This window comes from Amia ocellicauda, unplaced genomic scaffold (assembly GCF_036373705.1).
Source record: "Amia ocellicauda isolate fAmiCal2 unplaced genomic scaffold, fAmiCal2.hap1 HAP1_SCAFFOLD_93, whole genome shotgun sequence".
NCBI classification, from domain to species: domain Eukaryota; kingdom Metazoa; phylum Chordata; class Actinopteri; order Amiiformes; family Amiidae; genus Amia; species Amia ocellicauda.
The window spans coordinates 103,177-121,125 of NW_027103018.1; the positions used below are offsets into that span (position 1 = coordinate 103,177).

The 17,949-nt window shown below is 44.3% G+C and overlaps 14 non-coding genes and 18 pseudogenes across 14 annotated transcripts; all 32 read left to right on the plus strand.

The window, feature by feature from the left end:
- The first annotated feature begins 161 nt into the window (after window positions 1-161).
- Window positions 162-280, plus strand: LOC136745857 (uncharacterized; annotated as a pseudogene).
- A 208-nt stretch (window positions 281-488) lies between these two features.
- LOC136745832 (5S ribosomal RNA) lies at window positions 489-607 on the plus strand. Its single transcript, XR_010816192.1, has one exon. It is a non-coding gene; the product is annotated as a 5S ribosomal RNA (ribosomal RNA).
- A 210-nt stretch (window positions 608-817) lies between these two features.
- On the plus strand, window positions 818-936 carry LOC136745929 (5S ribosomal RNA). Its single transcript, XR_010816222.1, has one exon. It is a non-coding gene; the product is annotated as a 5S ribosomal RNA (ribosomal RNA).
- A 216-nt stretch (window positions 937-1,152) lies between these two features.
- On the plus strand, window positions 1,153-1,271 carry LOC136745829 (uncharacterized; annotated as a pseudogene).
- Window positions 1,272-1,480: 209 nt separating this feature from the next.
- Window positions 1,481-1,599, plus strand: LOC136745885 (uncharacterized; annotated as a pseudogene).
- Window positions 1,600-1,814: 215 nt separating this feature from the next.
- On the plus strand, window positions 1,815-1,933 carry LOC136745931 (5S ribosomal RNA). The gene has a single exon (XR_010816224.1). It is a non-coding gene; the product is annotated as a 5S ribosomal RNA (ribosomal RNA).
- Window positions 1,934-2,149: 216 nt separating this feature from the next.
- Window positions 2,150-2,268, plus strand: LOC136745834 (uncharacterized; annotated as a pseudogene).
- Window positions 2,269-2,478: 210 nt separating this feature from the next.
- On the plus strand, window positions 2,479-2,597 carry LOC136745823 (uncharacterized; annotated as a pseudogene).
- Window positions 2,598-2,822: 225 nt separating this feature from the next.
- On the plus strand, window positions 2,823-2,941 carry LOC136745844 (5S ribosomal RNA). Its single transcript, XR_010816193.1, has one exon. It is a non-coding gene; the product is annotated as a 5S ribosomal RNA (ribosomal RNA).
- A 209-nt stretch (window positions 2,942-3,150) lies between these two features.
- LOC136745930 (5S ribosomal RNA) lies at window positions 3,151-3,269 on the plus strand. The gene has a single exon (XR_010816223.1). It is a non-coding gene; the product is annotated as a 5S ribosomal RNA (ribosomal RNA).
- Window positions 3,270-3,485: 216 nt separating this feature from the next.
- On the plus strand, window positions 3,486-3,604 carry LOC136745855 (5S ribosomal RNA). The gene has a single exon (XR_010816194.1). It is a non-coding gene; the product is annotated as a 5S ribosomal RNA (ribosomal RNA).
- Window positions 3,605-3,814: 210 nt separating this feature from the next.
- On the plus strand, window positions 3,815-3,933 carry LOC136745843 (uncharacterized; annotated as a pseudogene).
- A 225-nt stretch (window positions 3,934-4,158) lies between these two features.
- Window positions 4,159-4,277, plus strand: LOC136745788 (uncharacterized; annotated as a pseudogene).
- A 227-nt stretch (window positions 4,278-4,504) lies between these two features.
- Window positions 4,505-4,623, plus strand: LOC136745870 (uncharacterized; annotated as a pseudogene).
- Window positions 4,624-4,833: 210 nt separating this feature from the next.
- Window positions 4,834-4,952, plus strand: LOC136745937 (5S ribosomal RNA). Its single transcript, XR_010816229.1, has one exon. It is a non-coding gene; the product is annotated as a 5S ribosomal RNA (ribosomal RNA).
- Window positions 4,953-5,161: 209 nt separating this feature from the next.
- On the plus strand, window positions 5,162-5,280 carry LOC136745796 (uncharacterized; annotated as a pseudogene).
- Window positions 5,281-5,496: 216 nt separating this feature from the next.
- Window positions 5,497-5,615, plus strand: LOC136745896 (uncharacterized; annotated as a pseudogene).
- Window positions 5,616-5,833: 218 nt separating this feature from the next.
- On the plus strand, window positions 5,834-5,952 carry LOC136745793 (uncharacterized; annotated as a pseudogene).
- A 210-nt stretch (window positions 5,953-6,162) lies between these two features.
- Window positions 6,163-6,281, plus strand: LOC136745934 (5S ribosomal RNA). The gene has a single exon (XR_010816227.1). It is a non-coding gene; the product is annotated as a 5S ribosomal RNA (ribosomal RNA).
- A 226-nt stretch (window positions 6,282-6,507) lies between these two features.
- LOC136745871 (uncharacterized) lies at window positions 6,508-6,626 on the plus strand (annotated as a pseudogene).
- Window positions 6,627-6,834: 208 nt separating this feature from the next.
- Window positions 6,835-6,953, plus strand: LOC136745938 (5S ribosomal RNA). Its single transcript, XR_010816230.1, has one exon. It is a non-coding gene; the product is annotated as a 5S ribosomal RNA (ribosomal RNA).
- Window positions 6,954-7,180: 227 nt separating this feature from the next.
- Window positions 7,181-7,299, plus strand: LOC136745748 (5S ribosomal RNA). Its single transcript, XR_010816180.1, has one exon. It is a non-coding gene; the product is annotated as a 5S ribosomal RNA (ribosomal RNA).
- A 209-nt stretch (window positions 7,300-7,508) lies between these two features.
- Window positions 7,509-7,627, plus strand: LOC136745803 (uncharacterized; annotated as a pseudogene).
- Window positions 7,628-7,847: 220 nt separating this feature from the next.
- LOC136745816 (uncharacterized) lies at window positions 7,848-7,966 on the plus strand (annotated as a pseudogene).
- Window positions 7,967-8,175: 209 nt separating this feature from the next.
- On the plus strand, window positions 8,176-8,294 carry LOC136745759 (uncharacterized; annotated as a pseudogene).
- A 210-nt stretch (window positions 8,295-8,504) lies between these two features.
- LOC136745915 (5S ribosomal RNA) lies at window positions 8,505-8,623 on the plus strand. Its single transcript, XR_010816209.1, has one exon. It is a non-coding gene; the product is annotated as a 5S ribosomal RNA (ribosomal RNA).
- A 220-nt stretch (window positions 8,624-8,843) lies between these two features.
- Window positions 8,844-8,962, plus strand: LOC136745754 (5S ribosomal RNA). The gene has a single exon (XR_010816185.1). It is a non-coding gene; the product is annotated as a 5S ribosomal RNA (ribosomal RNA).
- A 205-nt stretch (window positions 8,963-9,167) lies between these two features.
- Window positions 9,168-9,286, plus strand: LOC136745905 (uncharacterized; annotated as a pseudogene).
- A 217-nt stretch (window positions 9,287-9,503) lies between these two features.
- On the plus strand, window positions 9,504-9,622 carry LOC136745746 (5S ribosomal RNA). The gene has a single exon (XR_010816178.1). It is a non-coding gene; the product is annotated as a 5S ribosomal RNA (ribosomal RNA).
- Window positions 9,623-9,831: 209 nt separating this feature from the next.
- LOC136745877 (uncharacterized) lies at window positions 9,832-9,950 on the plus strand (annotated as a pseudogene).
- A 221-nt stretch (window positions 9,951-10,171) lies between these two features.
- On the plus strand, window positions 10,172-10,290 carry LOC136745875 (uncharacterized; annotated as a pseudogene).
- Window positions 10,291-16,790: 6,500 nt separating this feature from the next.
- LOC136745910 (U5 spliceosomal RNA) lies at window positions 16,791-16,905 on the plus strand. Its single transcript, XR_010816204.1, has one exon. It is a non-coding gene; the product is annotated as a U5 spliceosomal RNA (small nuclear RNA).
- The last annotated feature ends 1,044 nt before the right edge of the window (window positions 16,906-17,949 follow it).

Consider the following 17,949-nt stretch of genomic DNA (forward strand, 5'->3'; position numbering starts at 1 on the left):
TCTCCAGGAGATATAATTGAAGAATTGTACACGTACCCGGCTACTTTCAACACCCTTTGCTGCACTGGTATATTTCCCTCTATTTTTCTTTTTTTTTTTTTGCTGGCAGTTCCGTCAATACCCGCCAGCCTTTAAGAGACATCATGCAGCCAGGCATCTCGGCTTGCGGCCACACCATCCTGAACGCGCCCGATCTCGTCAGATCTCGGAAGCTAAACGGGGCAGGACCTGGTCAGTACATGAATGTGAGACCTCCTGGAAATACCTCGTGCTGCAAGCTTTTACGTCTCCTGGGTAACTTTATCGTAGCTCTTAATACTCTCTATTTTTCTGGAGGAGTTATAATTGAAGTATTGTACACGTACCCAGCTACTGTCAACACCCTTTGCTGCACTGATATTTTTCCATCCATTTTTTTTTTTTTTTTTGCTGGAAATTCCGTCAATATCCGCCAGCCATTAAGAGACATCATGTAGCCAGGCCTCTCGGCTTGCGGCCACACCGTCCTGAATGCGCCCGATCTCGTCAGATCTCGGAAGCTAAACGGGGCAGGGCCTGGTCAGTACTTGGATGGGAGACCTCCTAGAAATACCAGGTGCTGCAAGCTTTTTACGTCTCCTGGGTAACTTCATCGTAGCTCTTAATACTCTCTTTCTGTCTCCAGGAGATATAATTGAAGAATTGTACACGTACCCGGCTACTTTCAACACCCTTTGCTGCACTGGTATATTTCCCTCTATTTTTCTTTTTTTTTTTTGCTGGCAGTTCCGTCAATACCCGCCAGCCTTTAAGAGACATCATGCAGCCAGACATCTCGGCTTGCGGCCACACCATCCTGAACGCGCCCGATCTCGTCAGATCTCGGAAGCTAAACGGGGCAGGGCCTGGTCAGTACTTGGATGGGAGACCTCCGAGAAATACCAGGTGCTGCAAGCCTTTTACGTCTCCTGGGTAACTTCATCGTAGCTCTTAATACTCTCTTTCTGTCTGGAGGAGATATAATTGAAGAATTGTACACGTACTAGGCTACTTTCAACACCCTTTGCTGCACTGATATTTTTCCCTCCATTTTTCTTTTTATTTAATTTTTTTGCTGGAAGTTCCGTCAATATCCGCCAGCCTTTAAGAGACATCATGCAGCCAGGCCTCTTGGCTTGTAGTCACACCGTCCAGAACGCACCCGATCATATCAGATTTCGGAAGCTAAACGGGGCAGGGCCTGCTCAGTACTTGGATGGGAGACCTCCTGGAAATACCAGGTGCTGCAAGCTTTTTACGTCTCCTGGGTAACTTCATCGTAGCTCTTAATTCTCTCTTTCTGTCTCCAGGAGATATAATTGAAGAATTGTACACGTACCCAGCTACTGTCAACACCCTTTGCTGCACTGGTATATTTCCATCCATTTTTTTTTTTTTTTTTGCTGGAAATTCCGTCAATACCCGCCAGCCTTTAAGAGACATCATGCAGCCAGGCATCTCGGCTTGCGGCCACACCATCCTGAACTCGCCCGATCTCGTCAGATCTTGGAAGCTAAACGGGGCAGGACCTGGTCGGTACATGAATGTGAGACCTCCTGGAAATACCTGGTGCTGCAAGCTTTTACGTCTCCTGGGTAACTTTATCGTAGCTCTTAATACTCTCTATCTGTCTGGAGGAGATATATTTGAAGTATTGTACACGTACCCAGCTACTGTCAACACCCTTTGCTGCACTGATATTTTTCCATCCATTTTTCTTTTTTTTTTTTTTTTTTGCTGGAAGTTCCGTCAATACCCGCCAACCTTTAAGAGACATCATGCAGCCAGGCCTCTCAGCTTGCGGCCACACCGTCCTGAATGCGCCCGATCTCGTCAGATCTCGGAAGCTAAACGGGGCAGGGCCTGGTCAGTACTTGGATGGGAGACCTCCTAGAAATACCAGGTGCTGCAAGCCTTTTACGTCTCCTGGGTAACTTCATCGTAGCACTTAATACTCTCTTTCTGTCTCCAGGAGATATAATTGAAGAATTGTACACGTACTAGGCTACTTTCAACACCCTTTGCTGCACTGATATTTTTCCCTCCATTTTTCTTTATATTTTATTTTTTTGCTGGAAGTTCCGTCAATATCCGCCAGCCTTTAAGAGACATCATGCAGCCAGGCCTCTTGGCTTGTAGTCACACCGTCCTGAACGCGCCCGATCATATCAGATTTCGGAAGCTAAACGGGGCAGGGCCTGGTCAGTACTTGGATGTGTGACCTCCTGGAAATACCAGGTGCTGCAAGCTTTTTACGTCTCCTGGGTAACTTCATCGTAGCTCTTAATACTCTCTTTCTTTCTCCAGGAGATATAATTGAAGAATTGTACACGTACCCGGCTACTTTCAACACCCTGTGCTGCACTGGTATATTTCCCTATATTTTTCTTTTTTTTTTTTGCTGGCAGTTCCGTCAATACCTGCCAGCCTTTAAGAGACATCATGCAGCCAGGCATCTTGGCTTGCGGCCACACCATCCTGAACGCGCCCGATCTCGTCAGATCTCGGAAGCTAAACGGGGCAGGACCTGGTCAGTACATGAATGTGAGACCTCCTGGAAATACCTGGTGCTGCAAGCTTTTACGTCTCCTGGGTAACTTTATCGTAGCTCTTAATACTCTCTATCTGTCTGGAGGAGATATAATTGAAGTATTGTACACGTACCCAGCTACTTTCAAAACCCATTACTGCACTGATATTTTTCCCTCCATTTTTCTTTTTCTTTTTTTTTTTTTTTTTTTTTTGCTGGAAGTTCCGTCAATACCTGCCAGCCTTTAAAAGACATCATGTAGCCAGGCATCTCGGCTTGCGGCCACACCGTCCTGAATGCGCCCGATCTCGTCAGATCTCGGAAGCTAAACGGGGCAGGGCCTGGTCAGTACTTGGATGGGAGACCTCCTAGAAATACCAGGTGCTGCAAGCTTTTTACGTCTCCTGGGTAACTTCATCGTAGCTCTTAATACTCTCTTTCTGTCTCCAGGAGATATAATTGAAGAATTGTACACGTACCCGGCTACTTTCAACACCCTTTGCTGCACTGGTATATTTCCCTCTATTTTTCTTTTTTTTTTTGCTGGCAGTTCCGTCAATACCCGCCAGCCTTTAAGAGACATCATGCAGCCAGGCATCTCGGCTTGCGGCCACACCATCCTGAACGCGCCCGATCTCGTCAGATCTCGGAAGCTAAACGGGGCAGGGCCTGGTCAGTACTTGGATGGGAGACCTCCGAGAAATACCAGGTGCTGCAAGCCTTTTACGTCTCCTGGGTAACTTCATCGTAGCTCTTAATACTCTCTTTCTGTCTGGAGGAGATATAATTGAAGAATTGTACACGTACTAGGCTACTTTCAACACCCTTTGCTGCACTGATATTTTTCCCTCCATTTTTCTTTTTATTTTATTTTTTTGCTGGAAGTTCCGTCAATATCCGCCAGCCTTTAAAAGACATCATGTAGCCAGGCCTCTCGGCTTGCGGCCACACCGTCCTGAATGCGCCCGATCTCGTCAGATCTCGGAAGCTAAACGGGGCAGGGCCTGGTCAGTACTTGGATGGGAGACCTCCTAGAAATACCAGGTGCTGCAAGCTTTTTACGTCTCCTGGGTAACTTCATCGTAGCTCTTAATACTCTCTTTCTGTCTCCAGGAGATATAATTGAAGAATTGTACACGTACCTGGCTACTTTCAACACCCTTTGCTGCACTGGTATATTTCCCTCTATTTTTCTTTTTTTTTTTTGCTGGCAGTTCCGTCAATACCCGCCAGCCTTTAAGAGACATCATGCAGCCAGGCATCTCGGCTTGCGGCCACACCATCCTAAACGCGCCCGATCTCGTCAGATCTCGGAAGCTAAACGGGGCAGGACCTGGTCAGTACATGAATGTGAGACCTCCTGGAAATACCTGGTGCTGCAAGCTTTTACGTCTCCTGGGTAACTTTATCGTAGCTCTTAATACTCTCTATCAGTCTGGAGGAGATATAATTGAAGTATTGTACACGTACCCGGCTACTTTCAAAACCCATTACTGCACTGATATTTTTCCCTCCATTTTTCTTTTTCTTTTTTTTTTTTTTTTTTTTTTGCTGGAAGTTCCGTCAATACCCGCCAGCCATTAAGAGACATCTTGTAGCCAGGCCTCTCGGCTTGCGGCCACACCGTCCTGAACGCCCCCGATCTCATCAGATCTTGGAATTTAAACGGGGCAGGGCCTGGTCAGTACTTGGATGGGTGACCTCCTAGAAATGCCAGGTGCTGCAAGCTTTTTACGTCTCCTGGGTAACTTCATCGTAGCTCTTAATACTCTCTTTCTGTCCGGAGGAGATATAATTGAAGAATTGTACACGTACCCGGCTACTTTCAAAACCCATTACTGCACTGATATTTTTCCCTCCATTCTTCTTTTTCTTTTTTTTTTTTTTTTTTTTTTTGCTGGAAGTTCTGTCAATACCCGCCAGCCATTAAGAGACATCATGCAGCCAGGCCTCTCGGCTTGCGGCCACACCGTCCTGAACGCGCCCGATCTCGTCAGATCTCAGAATTTAAACGGGGCAGGGCCTGGTCAGTACTTTTATGGGTGACCTTCTGGAAATACGAGGTGCTGCAAACTTTTTACGTCTCCTGGGTAACTTCATCGTAGCTCTTAATTCTCTCTTTCTGTCTGGAGGAGATATAATTGAAGAGTTGTACACGTACCCGGCTACTTTCAACAGCCTTAGCTGCACTGATATTTTTCCCTCCATTTCTCTTTTTTTTTTTTGCTGGCTGTTCCGTCAATACCCGCCAGCCTTTAAGAGACATCATGCCGCCAGGCATCTTGGCTTGCGGCCACACCGTCCTGAACGCGCCCGATCTCGTCAGATCTCGGAAGCCAAACGGGGCAGGGCCTGGTCAGTACTTGGATGGGTTTCCTCCTGGAAATACCAGGTGCTGCAAGCTTTTTACGTCTCCTGTGTAACTTCATCGTAGCTCTTAATACTCTCTTTCAATCTGGAGGAGATATAATTGAAGAATTGTACACGTACCCGGCTACTTTCAACACCCTTTGTTGCACTGGTATTTCTCCCTCCATTTCTCTTTTTTTTTTTTGCTGGCAGTTCCGTCAATACCCGCCAGCCTTTAAGAGACATCATGCAGCCAGGATCTCGGCTTGCGGCCACACCATCCTGAACGCGCCCGATCTCGTCAGATCTCGGAAACTGAATGGGGCAGGGCCTGGTCAGTACTTGGATGGGAGACCTCCTGGAAATACCAGGTGCTGCAAGCTTTTTACGTCTGCTGGGTAAGTTTATCGTAGCTCTTAATACTCTCTTTCTGTCTGGAGGAGATAAAATTGAAGTATTGTACACGTACCCGGTTACTTTCAACACCCATTGCTGCACTGATATTTTTCCCTCCATTTTTCTTTTTCTTTATTATTATTTCTGTAAGTTCCGTCAATATCCGCCAGCCTTTAAGAGACATCATGCAACCAGGCCTCTCGGCTTGCGGACACACAGTCCTGAACGCGCCCGATCTCGGAAGATCTCGGAAACTAAACGGGACAGGACCTGGTCAGTACTTGGATGGGAGATCGTCTGGAAATACCAGGTGCTGCCAGCTTTTTACGTCTCCTGGGGAACTTCATCGTAGCTCTTAATACTCTCTTTCTGTCTGGAGAATATATAATTGAAGAATTGTACACGTACCCGGCTACTTTCAACACCCTTTGCTGCACTGGTATTTTTCCCTCTATTTTTCTTTTTTTATTTTATTTTTTTGCTGGAAGTTCCGTCAATACCCACCAGCCTTTAAGAGACATCATGCAGCCAGGCCTCTTGGCTTGCGGCCACATTGTCCTGAACGCGCCTGATCTCGTTAGATCTCGGAAGCTAAACGGGGCAGGGCCTGGTCAGTACTTGGATGGGAGACCTCCAGGAAATACCTGGTGCTGCAAGCTTCTTACGTCTCCTGGGAAACTTAATCGTAGCTCTTAATACTCTCTATCTGTCTGGAGGTGTTATAATTGAGGAATTGTACACGTACCCGGCTACTTTCATCAGCCTTTGCTGCACTGGTATTTTTCCCTCTATTTTTCTTTTTTTTTTTTGCTGGCAGTTCCGTCAATACCCGCCAGCCTTTAAGAGACATCATGCAGCAAGGCGTCTCGGCTTGCGGCCACACCATCCTGAACGCGCCCGATCTCGTCAGATCTCGGAAGCTAAACGGGGCAGGACCTGGTCAGTACTTGGATGGGTGACCTCCTAGAAATGCCAGGTGCTGCAAGCTTTATACGTCTCCTGGGTAACTTCATCGTAGCTCTTAATACTCTCTTTCTGTCCGGAGGAGATATAATTGAAGAATTGTACACGTACCCGGCTACTTTCAAAACCCATTACTGCACTGATATTTTTCCCTCCATTTTTCTTTTTCTTTTTTTTTTTTTTTTTTTTTTGCTGGAAGTTCTGTCAATACCCGCCAGCCATTAAGAGACATCATGCAGCCAGGCCTCTCGGCTTGCGGCCACACCGTCCTGAACGCGCCCGATCTCGTCAGATCTCAGAATTTAAACGGGGCAGGGCCTGGTCAGTACTTTTATGGGTGACCTTCTGGAAATACGAGGTGCTGCAAACTTTTTACGTCTCCTGGGTAACTTCATCGTAGCTCTTAATTCTCTCTTTCTGTCTGGAGGAGATATAATTGAAGAGTTGTACACGTACCCGGCTACTTTCAACAGCCTTAGCTGCACTGATATTTTTCCCTCCATTTCTCTTTTTTTTTTGCTGGCTGTTCCGTCAATACCCGCCAGCCTTTAAGAGACATCATGCCGCCAGGCATCTTGGCTTGCGGCCACACCGTCCTGAACGCGCCCGATCTCGTCAGATCTCGGAAGCCAAACGGGGCAGGGCCTGGTCAGTACTTGGATGGGTTTCCTCCTGGAAATACCAGGTGCTGCAAGCTTTTTACGTCTCCTGTGTAACTTCATCGTAGCTCTTAATACTCTCTTTCAATCTGGAGGAGATATAATTGAAGAATTGTACACGTACCCGGCTACTTTCAAAACCCATTACTGCACTGATATTTTTCCCTCCATTTTTCTTTTTCTTTTTTTTTTTTTTTTTTTTTTTGCTGGAAGTTCCGTCAATACCCGCCAGCCTTTAAGAGACATCATGCAGCCAGGCCTCTTGGCTTGCGGCCACATTGTCCTGAAAGCGCCCGATCTCGTCAGATCTCGGAAGCTAAACGGGGCAGGGCCTGATCAGTACTTGGATGGGAGACCTCCAGGAAATACCTGGTGCTGCAAGCTTTTAACGTCTCCTGGGTAACTTCATCGTAGCTCTTAATACTCTCTATCTGTCTGGAAGAGATATAATTGAAGTATTGTACACGTACCCAGCTACTTTCAACACCCTTTGCTGCACTGGTATTTCTCCCTCCATTTCTCTTTTTTTTTTTTGCTGGCAGTTCCGTCAATACCCGCCAGCCTTTAAGAGACATCATGCAGCCAGGATCTCGGCTTGCGGCCACACCATCCTGAACGCGCCCGATCTCGTCAGATCTCGGAAACTGAATGGGGCAGGGCCTGGTCAGTACTTGGATGGGAGACCTCCTGGAAATACCTGGTGCTGCAAGCTTTTACGTCTCCTGGGTAACTTTATCGTAGCTCTTAATTCTCTCTTTCTGTCTGGAGGAGATATAATTGAAGAATTGTACACGTACCCGGCTACTTTCAACACCCTTTGCTGCACTGATATTTTTCCCTCCCTTTTTCTATTTTTTTTTTTTTTTTTTTTTGCTGGAAGTTCCGTCAATACTTGCCTGCCTTTAAGAGACATCATGCAGCCAGGCCTCTCGGCTTGCGGCCACACCGTCCTGAACGCGCCTGATCTCATCATATCTCGGAAGCTAAACGGGGCAGGGTCTGGTCAGTACTTGGTTGGGTGACCTCCTGGAAATACCAGGTGCTGCAAGCTTTTTACGTCTCCTGGGTAACTTCATCGTAGCTCTTAATACTCTCTTTCAGTCTGGAGGAGATATTATTGAAGAATTGTACACGTACCCGGCTACTTTCAACAGCCTTTGCTGCACTGATATTTTTCCCTCCATTTTTCTTTTTTTTTTTTGCTGGCAGTTCGTCAATATCCGCCAACCTTTAAGAGACGTCATGCAGCCAGGCCTCTCGGCTTGTGGCCACACCGTCCTGAATGCGCCCGATCTCGTAAGATCTCGGAAGCTAAACGGGGCAGGGCCTGGTCAGTACTTGGATGGCTGACCTCCTAGAAATACCAGGTGCTGCAAGCTTTTTACGTCTCCTGGGTAACTTCATCGTAGCTCTTAATACTCTCTTTCTGTCTGCAGGAGATATAATTGAAGAATTGTACACGTACCCGGCTACTTTCAACACCCTTTGCTGCACTGGTATTTCTCCCTCCATTTCTCTTTTTTTTTTTTGCTGGATGTTCCGTCAAAACCCGCCAACCATTAAGAGACATCATGCAGCCCGGCCTCTTGGCTTGCAGCCACACCGTCCTGAACGCCCCCGATCTCATCAGATCTTGGAATTTAAACGGGGCAGGGCCTGGTTAGTATTTGGATGGGTGACCTCCTGGAAATACCAGGTGCTGCAAGCTTTTTTCGTCACTTGGGTAACTTCATCGTAGCTCTTAATACTCTCTTTCTGTCTGGAGGAGATATAATTGAAGTATTGTACACGTACCCGGCTACATTCAACACCCTTTCCTGCACTGATATTTTTCCCTCCATTTTTCTATTTTTAAAAAAAAAAAAATTCTTGGATGTTCCGTCAATACCCGCCAGCCTTTTAGAGACATCATGCAGCCAGGCCTCTAGGTTTGCGGCCACACCGTCCTGAACGCGCCCGATCTCATCAGATCTCGGAAGCTAAACGGGGCAAGACCTGGTCAGTACTTGGATGGGAGACCTTCTGGAAATACCTGGTGCTGCAAGCTTTTTAGTCTCCTGAGTAACTTCATTGTAGCTCTTAATACTCTCTTTCTGTCTGGAGGTGTTATAATTGAGGATTTGTACACGTACCCGGCTACTTTCAACACCATTTGCTGCACTGGTATTTTTCCCTCCATTTTTCTTTTTTTTGCTGGAAGTTCCGTCAATACCCGCCAGCCTTTAAGAGACATCATGCAGCCAGGCTTTTTGGCTTGCGGCCACACCGTCCTGAACGCGCCCGATCTTGTCAGATCTAGGAAGCAAAACGTGGCAGGACCTGGTCAGTATTTGGATTGGTGACCTCCTGGAAAAACTAGGTACTGCAAACTTTTTACGTCTCCTGGGTAACTTCATCGTAGCTCTTAATACTCTCTTTCTGTCAGGAGAAGATACAATTGAAGAAATGTACACGTACCCGGCAACTTTCAACACCCTTTGCTGCACTGATATTTTTCCCTCCATTTTTCTTTTTTCTTTTTTTTTTTTGCTGGAAGGTCCGTCAAAACCCGCCCGCCTTTAAGAGACATCATGCTGCCAGGCGTCTCGGCTTGCGGCCATGCCGTCTTGAACGCGACCGATCTCATCAGATCTCGGAAGCTATACAGGGCAGGGCCTGGTCAGTACTTGGATGGGTGACCTCCTGGAAATACCAGGTGCTGCAAGCTTTATACGTCTCCTGGGTAACATCATCGTAGATCTTAATACTCTCTTTCTGTCTGGAGGAGATATAATTGAAGAAATGTACTCGTACCCGGCTACTTTCAACACCCTTTGCTGAACTGATATTTTTCCCTCCATTTTTCTTTTTTTATTTGCTGGAAGTTCCGTCAACACCCGTCAGCCTTTAAGAGACATCATGCAGCCAGGCCTCTCGGCTTGCGGCTACACCGTCCTGGACGCACCCCGTCTCGTCAGATCTCGGAAGCTAAACGGGGCATGGCCTGGTCAGTACTTGGATGGGAGATCTCCTAGAAATACCAGGTGCTGCAAGCTTTTTACGTCTCCTGGGTAACTTCATCGTAGCTCTTAATACTCTCTTTCTGTCTGGAGGAGATATAATTGAAGAATTGTACACGTTCCCGGCTACTTTCAACACCCTTTCCTGCACTGTTATTTTTCCCTCCATTTTTTTATTTTTTTATTTTTTATTTTTTGCTGGAAATTCCGTCAACACCCGTCAGCCTTTAAGAGACATCATGCAGCCAGGCATTTCGGCTTGCGGCCACACCGTCCTGAACGTGCCCGGTCTCGTCAGACCTTGGAAACTAAACGGGCCAGGGCCTTGTTAGTACTTGGATGGGTGACCTCCAGGAAATACCAGGTGATGCAAGCTTTTTACGTCTCCTGGGTATCTTCATCGTAGCTCTTAATACTCTTTATCTGTCTGGAGGAGATATAATTGAAGTATTGTACACTTTGTCTTAGGGACAGTCTGGCTAGCAGTGACTGAGTGGTTGACAGACGACAAGCAACGGAATGTACGTGCTCTGTGATGTCATAGCAGTCAGCTGAGAGAGGCTCGTGATGTCATCGCTGAGCTGTCTGTCTGTCTGTCTGTCTCTCTCTCTCTCTTTCTCTCTCTCTCTCTCTCTCTCTCTTCCTCTCAATTCAATTCATTTGTATTGTCAAAGCAATTGGACATACATACATATATAGATATATATATATATATATATATATATATATACATACATACATACATCCATACATGCTAGAAAGTCATTACTATGTTATCTTAAAGGCTAACTAAGCAGAACATATATCATTATAGAACAGAGTTCATAGGTCAACACATGGTTTTAGGGAACAGGCACGTAGGTCATACCGTTTGACAATGTCTCCAAGGTTCTCATCGTAAATAACAAACAGAAATCAAACTATCTTCTGGGCTGACCTTCTAGCTTGACCGTATCTTTCTTAAGTATACAAGAGAGAAAAACAGGTGTAAGAAAATAATTTCTAATTTTCCTTCTACACATATATACATACATACATACATATGTAGCGTTATGTTGGGTGTATTTGGATAAGAGCATTTGGGCTCTGAGCTGAAGCACTGATCTAAAGAAGACCTCTCCCCCCCCAAAGTTATCAGATTTCCTTAGCTCATCAGCTTGGAACTGGTTTGCATCAAAGTGACAGTTTTGGGGAGGATGGCACCGAGAAGAGGCCAAATAGTTTGGAATTCTGCTATGAGATGTCTGGAGAAAGGGGCCTGTAGGTGATAAAAACTCTTTGAAGTGGATGAGAGCCGAAATCCCGACATAGAGCTACGAACCCAGGCCAACCGGCATTTCCAAAAGATGGCATGGATTGACATCAGTCATAAATAAAGCCTCCCTCCAATAGGACACTGGGGGCTGAAACCGAAATCCAATCTCAAGAACTCAGGGACCAATCACCTACTGATCTGACAGACTATAAGGAACAGCGGACAGTCTTTCTCTCTCTCTCTCTCTCACCTGAACCAGAAACTCGCTGCCACAGCTCAACCTGTAGCTCTGTTGCCAGAACCGGAATCAGAAACCAACCAAGTCTTTGCCGGCAACAGAAGAGTTAAACTATGAGAAGGAGATTGAGCGAAGAATTATTTTAAAGGACTTTATTAAATAAATAACTTCACAGACCCACCTGATCAGTGGAGTTTTACAGCTGGACAATTGACTAAGTCGACTGAATACGAAAGTGTCAGTCACTTAAATAGCTATTTGAGTCTTAAGAAACTTGACCCTTGGAACAAACAGGGCCCTGCTTTCCTCAAAGACTTCGTCTTCAAGTAACTACGGTGGAACCATGCTTACAAAGAAGATTTTGTGCACAACCTTGGAGCCTTCAAACCAATGGAAAATCTGTTTGGAAACGACTCTACATTCCCGAAACCCCAACTTCCAGGTGCATCGACTGAGTGGAAGTTCTTGGACAAAGCCGAACCGGACTGCCTTTGTTCCAAACCACACGGACCTCGTGCCGTGTGCTGTTATCTGAGCCCGAAGCCAGAGAGGCCTCTCTGCGACGAAGTTCACATAAGTTTAACAGTTTGGAGTTTGTGATTCATGACATTTGAGAAATCAATTAGAAATGTTAATCTGTGATTCATAACTCTAGAATGTGTAATATCATTTAGTTTTCTTAAATATAAATGTGAGTTGCATTAAACTGTTTTGTTGATAATTTTAGAAATAAAATCTGTCAACGCCGAGAAATATCTTCTCATTCCTGTTTAACTGTTTAGTCTGAAATTGACACAAGTTAATAGACATTAGATTATTGGTGGCCCTGCCTATCCTTAATCATTGAATAATAATCAGTTAAGGGAAATTGTGGTAACAAATAGGATCTTTCTCGGCACCTAAACGTAAATGTGACTGATATATATATAACGAGAAGTTACCTGACATAAATACTAACCTGCGTAGTTATTTAATGTCTGACTAATAATACTAACGAGAGACTCACCTTCGTTCTACTAACCGGTATTGTAGTCAATGTGTTTATAACCTTTTTTGTTTAACGATTTGTTAAACGGAATGTACGTGCTCTGTGATGTCATAGCAGTAAGCTGAGAGAGGCTCGTCATGTCATCGCTGAGCTGGCTGGCTGGCTCTCTGTGTGTGTGTGTGTGTGTGTGTGTGTGTGTCTCTCTGTCTGTCTGTCTGTATGTCTCTCTCTCTCTCTCTTACTCTCTCTCTCCCTCTCAATTCAATTCATTTGTATTGTCAAAGCAATTGGACATGCATACATACATACATACATATATATGGAAAATAAACAATATGTGTACATCTCTTTCTGCATTAGTGGTGCCCTCACAGATGTGCAAGTTACATGACAGACAGACAGACAGACACACACACACTTTCACACACAGACAGACAGACACAGACACACACAGAAACACACACACATACTTTGACAGACAGACAGACAGACACACGCATATTATGGGTCTTTGTTGGGTAGTGAAATGGGTAGCATCAGTCGCAGTGTGGGTAATGTCAGGGAGCCAATCATAGTCCCCGTTATTTGCATATCGTGGCGCAAAGCATTCTGGGAAAAGCAACTAAACACGTTTAGTCATGTATTTGTCCATAGTTTACACATGAGATGAAAGAGACAGTATGACGTATTGAGCACCTGGGATTCCTCATGTGTATGTGAGGGGCAGAGGAACCGGATCCCAAGTGTGCGTCCCAGGTGCTATAGGTTTCAAAGCATGCAGGGGAATAGGCACCCCACCCTGACACGTATATAAGACTGGATAGGGAGATATAAATAGCAATGGGGAGACTCTTGTACTTGGTGTGGCTCTATCCATATAGTGGGGCCAGCAGGTGCAGCAATAGAAGCTCAGCCTGGGGAGACTGGATTTAGCATTTCCTCTCCATTTTGATAACTATCCATAATCATTTCTGCAAAATACTTCTATGATACCTATGTATGTTTTTTACTTGTACTATATTATACTATCAAGTATCAGTGTACACATACAATGTGACCTGTTACATTAATACAGAGGCCACGGAAGGCCAGATCACTAATAGCCACTGTCCCCTGATATTACACTTTTTTACAATCACTTTGGCACTCATTTCAGAACCTTGATGTCATTTTTCAAAACTCTAGACACTAAACTCACACCCGATGATCAAAATGCACATTTTTCAAAACTCTAACACTTTTTTACAATTGCTTGGATACAATACACATCAACCTCAGATCATTTGTTCATTGAACTAAAATGACACAACTTAACATCAAAGTATTACCATTTCAAAATGCAATTCACACATTACATCTGAGATCACTGTCTATTCATTTCATTACAAAGATCTAACTATCAATTGATACAGCTGCTCAAAATGATAAGTGACTGTTGCATTACTCTTAATGCATAATTTTATGGAAACTGACAAACAATATTCCATGTTTCGATCATGAAAGTTTCAGGATAATGAGATCCATTGACATCAATAAACGAGGAGCATGAACCAGTTGGACTACATTATCTATGGATGTAATATTTCATCATCATTCATCATCATGTAGCACTTTTCCACACCATGTTTGCAGTGTGGAAGGAAAGTTAGAAATTCTTTCTCTAATACCTGTTTTTCTCTCTTGTATACTTAAGAAAGATAAGGTCAAGCTAGAAGGTCAGGCCAGAAGGTAGTTTGATTTCTGTTTGTTATTTACGATGAGAATCTTGGAGACAATGTCAAACAGTATGATTGAAGTGCCTGCTCCCTAATCCATGTGTTGATCTATGAACTCTGTCCTATAATGATATAAATTCTGCTTAGCTAACTTTTAAGATAACATAGTAATGACTTTCTGATTATAACCAGCTCTTTGATTTTTGTGTATAAAAGCTCTGACTGTTAAAATGAAGGCAGAGCGACTTTGGGATCTACTTGAGTCACTGTTCCTCTCCACGCTGCGTGTATTAAAGGCATTGCAACTAACGCTCCAACCTGGTTGAAGATGATTGTTCTTCCACATCAGATTTGACATTACTGTATGTATGCAGGCCCTTGTAATTGCTTTTCCAATACTGCCAACTGGTTATTGATGATTGATTTCACATTGTGGTACGAGTATCGAGTGAATTGAGTGCTATCCACCCCAGCAACACAGTGATAACATGGAGCCGGCAAGTCATCCAGGTCACAATAGAGGTCAAGCAGTGGGAGGAGGAAGACGTGGTGGTCAAAGGAATGGAAGGGGACATGCACCCCTTCTGAGAGGTGGTCGTGGGCCTCGTCATAGAGGAGGGCTTAGGCCTCACCAGAGAGGCAGCCATGGGCCTCATTTGAGAGGTGTTGGGGGAACGTGGTAGAGGACAAGGCCACGGACCAGACAGCGGCAGCAACAGCAAATAGTGTCCAGTGAAATCCGAGAAATAGTTGTAGAGCATGTTGTAAATCATGGCATGACCATGACTGAGGCAGCTACAATGATTCAATCAAACCTCAGAATCAACTCAGGATCAACTGTGGCCTCAATCATCAGAAATTTCCGTACTGAGAAGCGGCAAGTCTTCAGCATGCACTAAACATTAGGCTACTCTCAATTGTCAAATGACTGTATACTGCATACCAATGTGTAGCACAGAGTATAGTGTGCCTTTTGAAAGAAATGCAGACAGAGTGAAGCAGCTGATGACTGAGTATGTTCAGGTATGTTCAGTTTCAAGATGCCTCTTGTGAAAAATGGTTGTGAGAACCTGAACCTGAACACAGGGCTGATGGAAATTCAGAAGTACAGTAATCAATCCTTTGTTTTACACTAAGCCAGGTGAGGAACACTGCAGTTGACATTTTACTGTAGTTTTGTTCTTTTTTGTAGCTAATTATTGTTGCATGGATTCAAAGAAACCTATGGTGTGATTTGATTGTATTGCATCAATACATTTCAGATTTTGTTCAATGATTCCACTGTGTCTGTAGTATTCTCTCTACTAGTCCTTTTACAGTGATGTATTTATGTGTAGTACCATAATGAAACATGTATCACATATTTTGTACTACAATATTTAATGATTGTACGAACAACTACACAGTGAAACTATTGGTATCTTCTGTGTGGGTGATCTAAATAAATGTTACTATGGTATTTCATGATAAATGAATTATTTGAACCAACAAGTCTGCAAGTGCAAGGTTTCTTTAAAGATATGAATGCACAATGCAATGTTTTGAACATTGGACAGCCTGTGTTACAAGTGATGACCGTTTTGAGTTTTGTGTCTAGAGTTTTGAAAAATGACATCAAGGTTCTGAAATTAGTGACAAAGTGATTGTAAAAAACTGTATATTCATCCTATTTAATGTGCTCTTTTAAAATGTACTTTTCTTTTTTATGTTGCCATTTCTGTTCTACCAATGTTTCAGTTGTTAGCCAAAGATTGACAGAGTACATCTCATACACACAGGCCAGACAGCAAGGATTTCTTTTTGAAATTCAATTACAAATGCTGCATGAACTCATCAATACGATTAGAGCTCCTGAAAGCAATATAACTAACTCACTCTACAGCATCTCATTAGCAGTGAAAAGAAACCAAGAAAGTTGGGACAGTCGACTGTTTACCACTATGTAACATCACCTTTTCTTTTAATAACACTTATTAAGCACTTGGGCACTGAAGACACCACTTGGTTAAGTTTAGCAAGTGGGATTTCCCCCCATTCATCCATTATGCATTTCCTCAGCTGCGCAACTGCACAGGGCCTTCGTTGTCTTAATTTGCACTTCATAGTGCGCCACACATTCTCAATTCGGAGACAGGTCAGGACTGCAGGCAGGCCATGCTAGCACCCGCACTCTCTGCCTACGCAACCATGCGCTTGTAATCTGGGCAGAATGTGGTTTGGCGTTATCCTGCTGAAAAATGCAGGGATGTCCCTGGAAAAGACGATGTCTGGATGGCAGCATATGTTGCTCCAAAATGTGTACATCTCTTTCTGCAAAAATGGTGCCCTCACAGATGTGCGAGTTACATGACAGACAGACACTCATACACACTGTCACACCCACACACACACACACACTTTCACAGACAGACACACGCACACACACTCACTTTCACACAGAGACAGACACACAAACACAGAGACAGACACACACACACTCACTTTCACACAGAGACACACAAACACATACACTTTCACACAGACACACACACACATACATACATACATACATACATATATAAGGAAAAGAAACAATACATTTAAAAATCACAAAAAGATGTAATAAAGTACAGAAAATCTAAATGTAATAAAATGTGATCTTTAATACACACAAATATGTATGGCTGGTCGGATGCGTCTTGGACTCGGGTTCCTCTTCATTACGTATAATGCTTTTGCCTTTTGCTATAGCTTTCCGTGGAGGGGATCGTGGGTGAGTTTGTACCATTCTTGGGAGGCTCTGCCTTGTTGGGGCGGAGCTGTGATCCAGGTGAACAGCAGATCGGACATAGGTGGGCATGTGGGCGGAGGAGGAAGGCCGGTCAAGCAAATAAGCTTGCTAAGGTACGCAGCAGCAGCAAGCAGCCCCACCATCCAGTCAGCCAGCCAGTCTGGCTGGCAGTGACTGAGTGGTTGACAGACGGCAAGCAACGGAATGTACGTGCTCTGTGATGTCATAGGAGTCACCTGAGAGAGATGTTTGTGATGTCATCGCTGAGCTGGCTGGCTCTGTGTGTCTTGCTGGCTGTGTGTGTGTGTGTGAGAGAGAGAGAGACTTTTTGACTTTTATCAGACTTCATTGCCTGTTTGCAACACGCAATAATTCATACAAAAGAAAATAAATAAATAAATAAAAAATAGTGTTCCCCTTTGTTTGTCTCCCCCCAACAAGCATTAACTCCGCCACTGATCTGTACACTTTTAAAGAAAGCAACCCAATACACACAACAAAACAACCATCAAATACTAAACCCTATAAATGAATTACATAATAAAAACCAACTCCCCGTCATACAATTCACAAAGGGCATCATTAATACACCAGACCTGTTCAAAACTCTCCAAATCATTCATCAGCCTGTAATAGTTAAACTCTAGTCTGACTCTGCACTTGACCAGCATGGCAAACACTCTCACTGCATCCTCACTGCCCTCCCCACACACTCTGTTCTTCCTAGTCTTATAGACGGCCATTTTAGCCTGGCCCAGCAAGAAGTTTACCAGCTGGTCCACATGTTTGGTCTTTCTGGTGTATCGCGCCCCTAAAATAAAAACCTTTGTGTTAAAAATCAGGTTAAGATCAGTAAAAAGACGAGTTAAAAGACTAAAAATGGGTGACAACCGAGAGCAAGTGCTGAAACAGTGAAACACGGTCTCTCTCTGAGCACAGAATGGGCAGGCGTCGGACACAGCAGGGTTAAGAACAGTAATAAAAGAATTGACAGCAATAATGGTGTGTAACACCCTCCACTGCAGATTGCCAGCTCTCTTATTGAGGGGGGCTTGTACAGGCTTCTCCA